Source organism: Pinus tabuliformis, chromosome 8, assembly GCF_031772625.1.
Source record: "Pinus tabuliformis cultivar Carrire ecotype Pingquan chromosome 8, CPIR1, whole genome shotgun sequence".
NCBI classification, from domain to species: domain Eukaryota; kingdom Viridiplantae; phylum Streptophyta; class Pinopsida; order Pinales; family Pinaceae; genus Pinus; species Pinus tabuliformis.
Window position 1 is genome coordinate 1,708,531,274 of NC_142294.1, and position 12,747 is coordinate 1,708,544,020.

The 12,747-nt window shown below is 36.4% G+C and overlaps 1 non-coding gene across 1 annotated transcript; it reads right to left on the minus strand.

Moving 5' to 3' along the window:
* Positions 1 to 8,860: 8,860 nt before the first annotated feature.
* TRNAP-AGG (transfer RNA proline (anticodon AGG)) lies at positions 8,861 to 8,932 on the minus strand. Its single transcript has one exon. It is a non-coding gene; the product is annotated as a tRNA-Pro (tRNA).
* Between the last annotated feature and the right edge of the window lie 3,815 nt (positions 8,933 to 12,747).

Consider the following 12,747-nt stretch of genomic DNA (forward strand, 5'->3'; position numbering starts at 1 on the left):
AAAGTGATTTGGTCAATACCAATGTTTGTCTCAATCTGGTCTCATTCCCTTCTTCTTATGTCTACAATGAATACATCAAAGTGATGCTTGGTCTGCAACATTAACTAATTGTAGTAATCATGGAGCACTAGAGACCAACACTTCCAGTTGTGAAAAGTTGGAACCTGTAGGTTGCGGTGGCTTTTCAATAGCTCAGACACGTGAAATGCATGCAACACCTCGTGACATGTCCTTCCTTTTACTTTAATTTTATTTTGTGTATTATCTTGTTTTATATTAAATTATTAAACTTTTAATTTCAATTATTATTATATGTGTGGGTATAAATTAAAAACAAACCAACATAATTCTATGTATCTTCATACATTTAGTCAAATAAGTTGTGAGCTCAGGCCATATTTGTGCATAATACCATATTTTCTTTAAAGGAAACAAAATGATTTCTAGGACTTTTATTCAATCTATAATATGAGGAAGAGATAAGGCACTTACAGGAAACAAATTGATGGTGACCTGCATTTTATAGAAATCCTTTACAACATATTTTTTGTATGACACTATAAAAAATGGACCGAAAATTAATATTCTTGTTGCCTTTGTTGCAAACAACAACATTCCTTTTATTGAATATAAATGACATTGCGTATTTCTTATCAATACAAAGTCATGGGAGCACCAATCAAATTTTGTAGTGCCTATCAATACAAAGTCATGGGAGCACCAATCAAATCTCACGTTTGCAATGATGGTCATTTTCCCCAAACTAACAGCTCAGTGAATTTCATTGGATGGGATGTACAATGCACTTCAGATACTCTCTAAAGTTTCACTTCATAGTTTTTGTGGAACTTGTGGTACTTTTCACCTGATAAGTGTGGAGAGGTTTAAGTCATGAGTTTAATAAGCTCAAATTTAGAAAAATCATGTAGATTGATCTTTTTGTGTGCACCTTAACATTTGATCCCTGCCCCAGTACTGGTTGTTGTGAGTCAGATCATCAATGGATTTACTCTCGTGATCGAAAAATTCATGAGTGATTTTTTAGGACTGCATGGACATTCTAACCAATAGTAAGGATGTGGGCACCTAACAAACATCGAATTATGTTTGAGTCCTTAGCTTTTCTTGCACCAAAATCAAAATATGTTGCTAATTCGTTGTCTGTTGAAAGGTTGTTAGAATTCTACCGAAGCATGTAACAAGACATGTAGTAGCCACGATAGTGGCCTTGTACTTAGCCAGGTTAGGGTGTTTTTCCTTATTTGAATAATTTCTTTGTCATTGATACATCCACTGCATCCCCATGCCTAGACAAGGAACTTGGGATTTCAGTAAGAAAGGGCCATGGATTTCAATTGTTTGTGTGATCAAGAGGTAAAACCTATTAATGTTTTTCTTATTTCCTTTGCAGCCCCTCGATAGTTATGGTTTAGTGTCTAGATGGTTGCGTTGTTTCCTTTGTGATGGTACTGATTGCTTCTAGCTAATGGCAAAGTTTTTTCTATGTAATTCTGTTTAAACTATTCTTGAAAAAAAAAATTGTTGTCTTCGTTGGGTTGAAGATTGTGCAATTTGTTTGAACTTTAAGTATTGCTTCCTTCTGTATACCTTTTATTGAGGGATCTCTTATGACAATAATATTGGTTTTAAGTATGGGTGGCTCTTGCAATTACGCTTTTTGTGAATCCTTTTTGGAGATGAGGAAAAAGAGACTTGAAGCACATTTTCTATTGTTTTCATCTTCTCATATCACTTTGTTACAACCAAAAATATAGGTTACCTTGACATGTCATGTATTATGTCCTTTGCCTTGTTGTGAATCGTCTTTTGATATGAAGAAAGAGAGACTTGAAACACCTATTATATTGTCTTCATCATCATAAATCACTTTGTTACAATTGAAAATATAGGTTCTCTTGACATGGCATATATGTTTCCCTTTGCCTTGTTGTTTCTAAAAAATTCCCATCCCTGGATTGGGAAAATTTATTTCTTGTTGAATTCTTTACTCTGATAAGTGTTTTATGAGTTTATTGTACTGTGTGACCTATTGTGAATGTGAAGTCTAGGGAACCTTAGTTTCTTGTTGAATTCTTTACTCTGACAAGCGTTTTATAATTTTAGTGTATTTTGTGACCTATTGTGAATTCAAAACTTCTTTCAAACATTTTCTTTACTAGACAACCTTCTCTCTTGTGTGGTGTTTTTTCCTTTTCATTTGGTACTACATCGATGAGGTAATGAAACCTAATTCATGCAAAGGCAGGTTCAATATAATGTTATACTGGAAAAGGCAAGTTCAATATATTGTTATACTGGAGTGGATTTGCAAAAGCATTATCATAAATACACATAGTTCAAGCTGGTATCTCTGAAAGGGAATACCTTTCTGCTCTAAATGAGTTGTTGTTTAATAATAATGAACACTAGATAGATGTAAGTATATCATATTTTACTAGGAATATTCATCTATATGATGAATAAACATATTGATGCGACAAGTCGCAATATAGAAATCTTTCGTGTTTGGTGAAGCATCAAAGGAAGTGGGGAAATCTATCCAAGGGTCCCATGTACAAGCCTGAAACCCTCAATGCTTTTGGGTTCTGCAATAAAAAATAACCCTTGAGCTTGAAGAGGACCTAAAAGCATTTCACATGGGACTCCTAGGAACAAACTGAATTTAGCACTTACCGTATCAGTGTTTCATATTGATTTCTAAATGATTGCCAAATAATTTATATCTTTCTGCTCTACATGAGTTGCAGTTTTATAATTCCATAGAAGTTGGATTGTTCGAACTACCTTGGTGGTTGGATGGAGAGAGAGATTGAGAGAATAGATGGATCCCCACTAGAGGGTTAGAAACTCCTACCCCACCAATATATTGTTGTTTTCATATATGATTTATACTACCCACTCCCATAGAACAGTAATGAGCCCCCAATCCTCATGTTCAGAGAGAAAAAATCACATCTTGGGCTGCTATTAGACAACATATTTCTCAGTAGACGAACTACAAAGTGTAGAGGCATCGCCCACTAGCCAATAACATGCATGGTAAAGGAGAGGGTAGCATCCCCTGGGGGGTTATAAGTTCCCCGATTATTTATCAAGCAACCACCAAGGGTTACTTATGGACCTATAGCTTATTCTTTATAATCTGCCTAGGCAGTTAGGGATGGCCCGCACTACCTGAAAGGGTGACTTCGGGATGGGCCACCTGTTCTGGCTTGACCAACGATTGCAACACACAACAACGAGGTACTGACTAGGCAAGGAGCCCTCTTCATTGTGTTCATTGGAGCCCTCTTCAGGGAAGGCAAGTCTCAGGGGACTTGTGCCCTTATAGAAAGCATGATTCGCCAAGGTATGGAGGCTCCACTTTTTATTGCAATAAATTTCTTGGAGGTTTGAAATGTTCACAAAAATTCCCTTAAAAAGACTCATGAAATATCTTGTCAGCTCATCCTAGGGAATCTCTATTAGCATAGTTCCACTCATACCTTGGACGATGAAACCCTACAATCTTAGGGGATTGGTGGCAATACCGAGGAAAGGAAACATGTCAACAAACTGTTTAACTTCGTAGATCTTCCGAATAAAAAAAACAGGGTTTTAGGTGTGAGGGTTTAATGCACTTTTAATTGTTTCGGCCTGCCCCTTTGTATTGGCCTTGGTTTCGCAAATGTAGCTAATTCACATCTGCCGAGGGAAAACTAAGAGTCGGCCTCCATTCTTGCATCTGCTGTTGGTCTGGTTTGGCTCTGTGTATGCGTTGTGCCTTCGCTTGTTTCTTGTGGTGGTTTGTTTGCTGGTCCACGGAGGCTTCAGGTCGACTTTCAATCTGCAAGTTTTTCACTTATTCTTTGTTGCCTGGCTTATGCTTCGTTTTTGTTTTGCTCGTGGTGGTTTCCGATGTTGGTTCTGGTGTTGACCTGGCTCTGTGTATCCACAAGTTCTTCCCTTGCTACTTCTGCGTGCGGCTCAGCAAACGCTATTTCAGGTAATTTTTTGTTCTGGTTTCATTTATGTATCTTATTTTTGTGATTCTAACCCTCTAGCCCCTTGGTGAGCAAGTAAACTTTACCAATGGCATTCTCACTGGGAGAAACCCTCTAGCTAAAGACTCGATTCTCGTCCTTTGACTCGAAGATAGGCTTTTTCCAGGTAAACCCTTGTTCTTCCCTTCTTTTATTTGCTCTCTGTCACCTTATTTTACTTTTCTTTCTGGTTTTTATTTTTACTACCCATCTCGTTTTCGTTGTGATGTGCAGGTTGTACCTAGAGAATGTTGCTCCACGGCCTCATTCTTGGGAGTCTTTGCAACTTGGGAAAACAGGGTAAGATCCCTTCATGATTGTCTTGTTGTTTTTGCTTGATTTATCCTGAGTCAAGCATAAACCTTTAGGGTTTCGTTTTCGCAGTTATGTTTTGTATGGTTTCATGGGTTTCAAACCCTTGCTGTCAGACTGGTCTTGGCCTGCAAAACGTTGTTTTCGGCACTTGTGGGTTTCGAAACCCTCTACTATTTTGGTTTCATAAATGTATATTGAACTGTTAAATTTTGAAATGTAACAAATGCACAGGTGTGCTTGAATACTGAATGTAAATGTACCTAGGTTTCTTCTTTGAGAAAGAATGTGATATCTTTGGCTTTGCCTTTGTCTAGTTCCTGGTCTGAAATGCCTTCAACCTCTTAATGAAATACTTCACTATTTTGCTTTAAAACAATATTTGAAATACTAATGCACAGGAAAAAAAAAAAAATTGTCTTTCTTTCTTTATGACAGAGATTTTAGATTCATTTGCTTTCACATATACTCAAGAAAACAAATTGTAATTTCAATTTCTGTATTCTTTCTTCTCTCTAGATGGCAGCCCCTCACAGTGGGGATCTAGTTTTGCTTTTATGCCTTACCAGTAGTCCCTTACAGTTGAGAAATTGTCCTTCAGTTACCTTACAGTTATCTAACAATTTCTTTAAACATACTCTTAACTAATCCTATTTTACTTGCTTGCTTAATTTTTAAAGGACAATGGTTGTATCAGCCTTAATTTAAGTAAAACAAAAATAAAACAAAATTCGTAATTTTTTTCTTCCTTTCCAGCAGAAAGTAAAAAACCATTTCCAGTTGTCACCTTTTCAGTCGGATGCTCTTGCATCAGGGAAATTCCATCATAATTAGAGACAGGAAGGTATCATCCCCATCGAGGTTTCTTAGGTCTCTCTACTCAGTATTTCTAGTGGTATATTTTTTATGGTAGTATATTTAGTGTTATTTGCATATATCTATATAAATTTGTATTGGAAATCAAGTACAATTCTTCTCTTTCCTCCTTCTCGTATGCATTATAAATCGTAACCATATCAGGAAAGAGTAATCGGAGTAGTAACCACGATAGGAAGATACACCATAAGGAGCAGGAGCAGTAGGAGTTGGTCTCTTTGCAATTGCCAAAGTAACCGTAACTGAAATGGCAATAGCAAGCCATCGAGCTTAAAGAAGACCTGAAATCATTTCGCATGGGACTCCTAGGAACAAATAATCTTGTTTTCTATTCAATGAAGGGTGTTGATTTGAGGGCCTGTGCATTCTTGGGTCTTGGAATGAAAGAAAACCCTTGACCTTGATGGAACAACTACTTGATAGCAAGACTTTCTCACAACACCAACAATCAGTTAAGCAGGGACTTGTTGCTACAAACCCCCTCTTCTTTCATAAATCAAACCAAAATTTACTTAAAAATAACTTAAGAATGTTACATATTTTGTTTTACACAATCCAAGCTTTTCTAAAGACATTGAATTAATAAAATAAAAGGGCATTCTAAGTATTGAACTTGGCATCTCTCCAGATTTGCACCAACCTTCTTTCATATTTTATATCAAAATCTAAAATTAATAATTTAGGAGGGTTATAGATTTTGTTTCACTAAAATTCTTTTATCTTAAAAAAATGAATTAATAAAATAAAAATGCATTTAAAAAATTGAAATATGAACCAAGGGTTAAAACCATTTTAAAATTTGCATGTTAGTAATGATGGTTACCTAATTTTTCAAAGTGTCAATTTGATAGTTGACTTAAAATTTACCATATATATATATATATATATATATATATAAGAAATTTCAAAGAAATCTATGGAAAACAAAAAACATTAGTGATGTTTTTGCCTAAGACTCCAAAATAAGTATTGCACTAGGCAACACCCACAATACGAAGACTTTAACATAAGACTTTAAGATAAGCATAGACTCATCCACAGTGGATATTTGGACTTGTTAGAAAAAACTAGTCTATGTCTTCACTCACTCCATGTTATCCTACATTGTACACACTTAAGCATAAAGCATGAACATCGAAGCTTGAAATTTAAAGTTGAGACTCACACTACATGTCCACACCCATGGGGCATTGGTATTCTATATAAAACACAAACTCACTTTTCGTGTTTATGTGGGTTAAATAGTTGTTTTTGGTTTGATTTTGAGAGTTTTATGTAGTATTTTCAGTGATTGTACGCTTGTGCTACTTTGTGGTTGATTCTTGCTTATGTAGGTGAAATAGTTATTTTTCATTTTGATTTTGAGAGTTTTATGTAGTATTTTTAGTGTTGGTACACTTGTGCTACTTTGTGGTGGGATATGGAAATATAGAATGCGTGGTTATCAAGGTTATGATGCTTTCAGTATATTCACACTTGAATCTAAACACAGCTAGATTTGTGCCTTTCAGGCATTAGCATGTCATTCGAAAATCTCTATTCTATTTCTTTGTCAAAATATTGAGAATTTCTTCAAAATCCATGCATACATATTATTATTGCTTGAAATATTAGAATCCTCTCAAATTCTTATTTAAAATTGATTTCAAACATGTTTTATTATTTATAAGGTTCTCCTTAGGTCTACCCCATCAAATTGAAAGCTAAGATCAATTGTTCCTCTTCAAAATACATTATAATTAATGGGTTTGACCAAGCTACTTGAAAATTTTTCAATAATGATTTACCATAATTTGTAAAATCTTTGAAATTACTTAAATTGTGACCATGTAAAATTGCGCCAAATCATTAGTTGGTTTGACATTAAGAATGAACAAATTGAATATAAATGATTTTGATCTTTTTAAAGTAATATAAAACATATATATCTATAATATTAATATGAGTGCACGGTTCAACGGTTGGAGCAGTCGGCTTTCTCGCACCCCGACCGTGTTCGATTCCTGATAGTGGCGCTGTATCGCAGCTTATGATGTATCATCGTGATTGTATATCGATTTGATGTGATGGATGTGATTGATGTATATATTGTAAATAATGTTCACTGGGCCTAATACAACTTCTTGAGGGGACTAACCCCCATTTTAAAAATATTACTTGGTTTAAATTGAATATACAGAATCTTTTTAAAATAATATAAAACATATTCATCTATAATATTACTTGATTTAAACTTATTTTATAATCCAATCAGATTTTAAAAAAAAATACCCACACAAAACACAAAAAAATACATAATACATAACTAAAATAAAAAACAAATGTCAGCAATTTTAAAATAAAACCCGTTGAAATCTGATCGAGACCTTTACACCAACCTTATTTCATAATTCACATCTAAATTCTTAAAACACATCTAGCAGAGCTAGAGATCTCGTTTTACACACTAATATTCTTTAAAAAACTGACACAGTTACATGTCTCGTTTCACACAAACCAGGCATCTTTAAGGAAATTGGGAGAGCTACAAAGCTTGTTTAAAAAAAAAAGGCTATTTAAAGAAATTGAATGAATGAAGCAAAGAGATTTAAAGAAATTTAATTAATGAAGCAAAGAGGCGTTCCGAGTACTGAACTCGGGACCTCTCGCATCAAAATTTCTTAAAACACATTTAGCGAAAGCACAGATCTCATTTCACACATGCCAAGCTTCTTTAAAGAAATTGACAGAGCTACGGATCTCGTTTCACAAAAAACATGCTTCTATAAAGAAACTGACAGTTAGGAGAGCTACAAACCTTGTTTCACAAAGACAAGGCTTCTCTAAAGAAATGGAGAGAGCTACAGATCTTCACACAAACCAGGTCTGTTTAAAGAGATTGACAGTTAGGAGAACTATAGACCTTGTTTCACAAACTCAAGCATTCTTTAAAGAAACTGACTGTCAGGAGAGCTACAAACTTTTTTTGTGAGCTACAGATCTTCACACAAACCAGGTCTCTTTAAAGAGATTGACAGTTGGGAGAACTACAAACCTTGTTTCACAAACTCAAGGATTCTTTAAAGAAACTGACGGTCAGGGGAGCTACAAACTTTCTTTCGCAAAAGCATGGCTTCTTTAAAGAAATTGAAGAGACAAGGCTTCTTTAAAGAAATTGAGAGAGCTACAGATCTTCATACAAACTTTCTTTCCCAAAAGCATGGCTTCTTTAAAGAAATTAAAGAGACAAGGCTTCTTTAAAGAAATTGAGAGAACTACAGATCTTCACACAAACCAGGTCTGTTTAAAGAGACTGACAGTTAGGAGAACTATAGACCTCGTTTCACAAACTCAAGGATTCTTTAAAGAAACTGTCAGGAGAGCTACAAACTTTTTTGTGAGCTACAGATCTTCACACAAACCAGGTCTCTTTAAAAAGATTGACAGTTGGGAGAACTGCAAACCTTGTTTCACAAACTCAAGGATTCTTTAAAGAAACTGACAGTCAGAGGAGCTACAAATTTTCTTTCACAAAAGCATGGCTTCTTTAGAGAAATTGAATAAAGCAAGGCTTCTTTAGGGAGCATGGCTTCTTTAGAGAAATTGAATAAAGCTAGGCTTCTTTAGGGCCTCTAAATCAGTAAAGCACAGGGGCATTCCGAGAATTGAACTCGGGACCTCTCGCACCCTAAGCGAGAATCATACCACTAGACCAAATGCCCTCGACATATTGCAGCTTTCTGGAAGAAAACACCAGTGCAATTATACCTGGCACGCAAGCCATTCCAGGAATCCAAACTGCCTCACCATAACACATTCAAGTTCTAAAATGCAGAATCCTTGAACTGTATTTTTCAAGAGAGCTTTCAGAAACTTGGTACAACTTTTGTGCTGAAACAATTTCAAAGTTAGAGATCCTTTCAATTTTGGAATATTAACGCTGGCCATGATATTAGAATATTAACGTTAGAAATGAATATTAATGCTGAAAATGATATATCTATGCAACATTCAGAGAACATTGGTAATATCAACGCTCCAATGATAACGCAGCTCCAATGGCCATGATAATGCAGCTCCAAAGTTTTAATTATAGCCATATCAACGCAGCTCCAATGCAATTACAATTATACGTTGTCCCAATACAATGATATGTTGTTCCAACCCTAATAAAGAATGCAATGGCATATCAAAAGTTTCAAAATATAATTAATTGGCACCAATAGAAGTGATAATGCATGCCAATCAATAGTTTGGAAACACTACCAATGCAATTAACCGTTAATGTTGCTTCAATGTAAGACCATTAACACTACTAATATAAGTAACCCTTCAACATTGGAAATGTATTAACATGGCCCTTCAACAATAGAATGTCTTGCTTTAATGCTAGGATGTATTAATGGTGAATGGCCACCAAGCATATCGATGACCAGAATATATTAACGTTGGAATGGAATTGACAACACATATATTAATGATGGAATTGAAATTAACAACACATATATTAATGTTGGAATTGAAATTAACACTGCCATGGCCTAAATTAGGGCACGAAACCCTAATATTTCAATGCACTGTAAACCACAACATATTTTTCATTATCTCCCTTCTCCATAATGGTATCTGCCACACTTATCTGCCATTCTTAACGTTCTCTAAAATTGGTTGTGTTGTGCTCCATATTTGTCTGCCTCAAGTCCACTAGCATGCCTCTGCATCAATGTGATGTTCCACTCATCTATGCCACAGGTTCGCACTATGCCTCTGTTATTGGTCTAGCAGACACATATCCATCACACTCTCGTTATGTGTGACTTAGGGCATTTGGATCTCTCAAAATGATGCTATTTTTTAAGGACGGAGTCTCTCTCATTTCTACCACATGTCTTAACATTATTTGGCATTTTTCCGAGATTGGTTTATGGATGCCTGCACTCTCAACGGGAGTTGCCTCCTACAAAGATCTAGGTAATTATGTTCCAATGGTTTTTTTTATGGGCAGGGAAAGGTGGCAATTATGGGTGTAGGGCACTAATCAAGTTCCGTCCTGAATGGAATATCCTTTTTAATGGCACTAGGGAGGGTACAAACTTCAAGTTGAAATTGTGGTTTTTTTAGGGCTCCTGAAATGTGTGAAATGACTAGAGATTGGATTTATCAAGATCACTCATTGAGTGGGTGTTGGGAAAAAATTCCTTCCAGGTCCCTTTACACCATTGGATGGCACAGATCATTCAAATCATTCTCTCTTTGGATAACATCTCCTTTGTTCCTGTATATAAGGAACAAAATGGGATGGCTATTGCTTGGTCTAAAATTGGTATGCTCCTTTGTTTTGGCATGATGGCATTTTAACTGCTAATAGATGGATCTATATGTGCTAGAGAATCCTTTGAATTTTCATCTAAGGTATATTTTGACCTTAGTGTACCTGCACCACCTTAGATGTTGGGAGTTTTTCTTTTTTTGGTTTTGTGATTGAATCTAAAAATTATGATTGCATGTATTAAGAAAGAACTTTACTAGATGTTTATTGTAAGGTGCATTGTTGTCTGCAATAGGTAGAAGACTAGCCCTTTTATTAATAAAGATGTTATGTTTTTTTTTTTTTTGAAAAAAAGGGTTCTTGTAAGGTGCATTACTATCTGCAATAGGTAGAACACTTGATCCAGGGATCTCTAGACACCAATGGCATGAAAAAGGCTCAAAATTCAAAGTGGCGAAAAGGAAATTAACTTGACATCAGATCGAAGTGCTCATTGCCTTGATTCCAACAGTGTGAACGACACTCCAATCTGAGTCCAGATGAGGAAGATAGAGGCAATCAAAGTTGGGTTGACTTTTTGTTGACTCCGCAGGATTAATGAAGACACAATTTGGACTTTTTTCCGGTGGACAGAATCTAGCCAACTCTGGCTAGATTCTGGGCGAAATTGTTTCCTGGTTAAAATGACTCCTTCCGTCAAAATCCAAATTTTAAAAAATGCAGAGTTTGTTTTGTTTAACAAAAAAAATATAAAAAAAAAGTGGTGGGCCACCAACCCTGCCACCCCAATCCTATCCAAAGCAATGTTATTAGTGGAGGGGCGAGCCACTACCCCCGACCCCTCCCATGGAACCACCATACTATACGCACAAGATTGGGTGGGCCGGCCCTTGGGGCACGGACCCAACCCCATTGAAAACAAAACAACGTGCATTAAACATGGGCCGACCCTTAGGGCGCGGACCCAGCCTCCACTGCTCATTAAAAGGGAGATACAGGCCAAGGAGAGGGGACAGGTGAGGTGGGTGGGCCGCCCAAGGCAGGCCCAACCCAACCTCCCTTCCCATTAAAGAATTTTGTATGTAAAAAAAGGAGGAGGCGGGGTTTGACCGCCCGACCTCCTCTGTAACAAATTGATCTCAAACCAACTCCGCCAATAGAATTCTTGAGAAATTTGTCAGCCTATTTTTACTTAAATGCAGTTCATCAATGCGCCCAGGCAGAAGAGGGAGTGCATGTAGTTCGAGGCAGATTTTTGTAGGAGGGCCAGATTTTCACTTTGTCAAATTTTGACAAATTTTATATGGTTTCAGCATTTCTCGACGCCATGAACACAATGGCGCCGTCTATTTCTCCATCATAGTTCTGCATTTTTTGGCCATTTTTCAGTATGGAGGGCCTGGAGACATAGTCCAAGTCAAATGAACTCCGTTATCAAGTCTTGTTGTCTTCTTTCATGCTTTATGTGTTTTTCCTCTTCTCTCATGTGCACATTAAATTTCTATGTTAAGCTACAATTTATGCATGTAATTCTTTAACACATCTATAAGCGAAAGATCTTAGATCAAGTGGTATCAGAAAAAAGGTGATTTGTCTTAGGGGTTGGACGCCTGAAGGGGTTGGGTTACTCCTAGAGGTCCTGTGGCACCTAAGGTAAGTATTAAGGTCTTGTTGTGTTGACTCCATCTCCTTAAGGTCATCTAGGAGGCTGAGGCATATCACAGTAGCCCCCCATCTCATGTTTACTCTAAGTAAACTTGTGAAAGTGGGTAGATGTGAGAGGATGCGTGTTACAAATTCAAAGACTATTGGGATGCCTATAACTCGAATCAAACAAGGAGACAATGGGTAATTCCAAGGGAATAGAACCCTAAGCTCAGTGAGGAGACTTGTTCAAACTTTTGGTGTGAGCTTCAACAAAGACTCATCCCGATATCCAACTTAACTGATAAATTGTGATAGGGTTATGGACCAAGGATTTCATTTTCCATATGTGAGGCTTATACCATGGAAGCAGGTTTCAAAGAGTTTCCAAAATATTCCATTTGGCGCTACATCTGGCAGAGAAATATATGGAAAAATGTTTCCATCTTCCTATGGCTCCTAGTTGAAGGGAAAACCTTAACTTGGGATAAAATTAAAAAATGCAAACATATTGGCCCCTCTTGCTATTCTTTATTCCTTTGAGAAGCTGAAATGTTGAGCACTTCTTCAATAGTTTCCCCTATTATTATAGACATTTTTGGGCACTGCAACCCCAAGCATAAA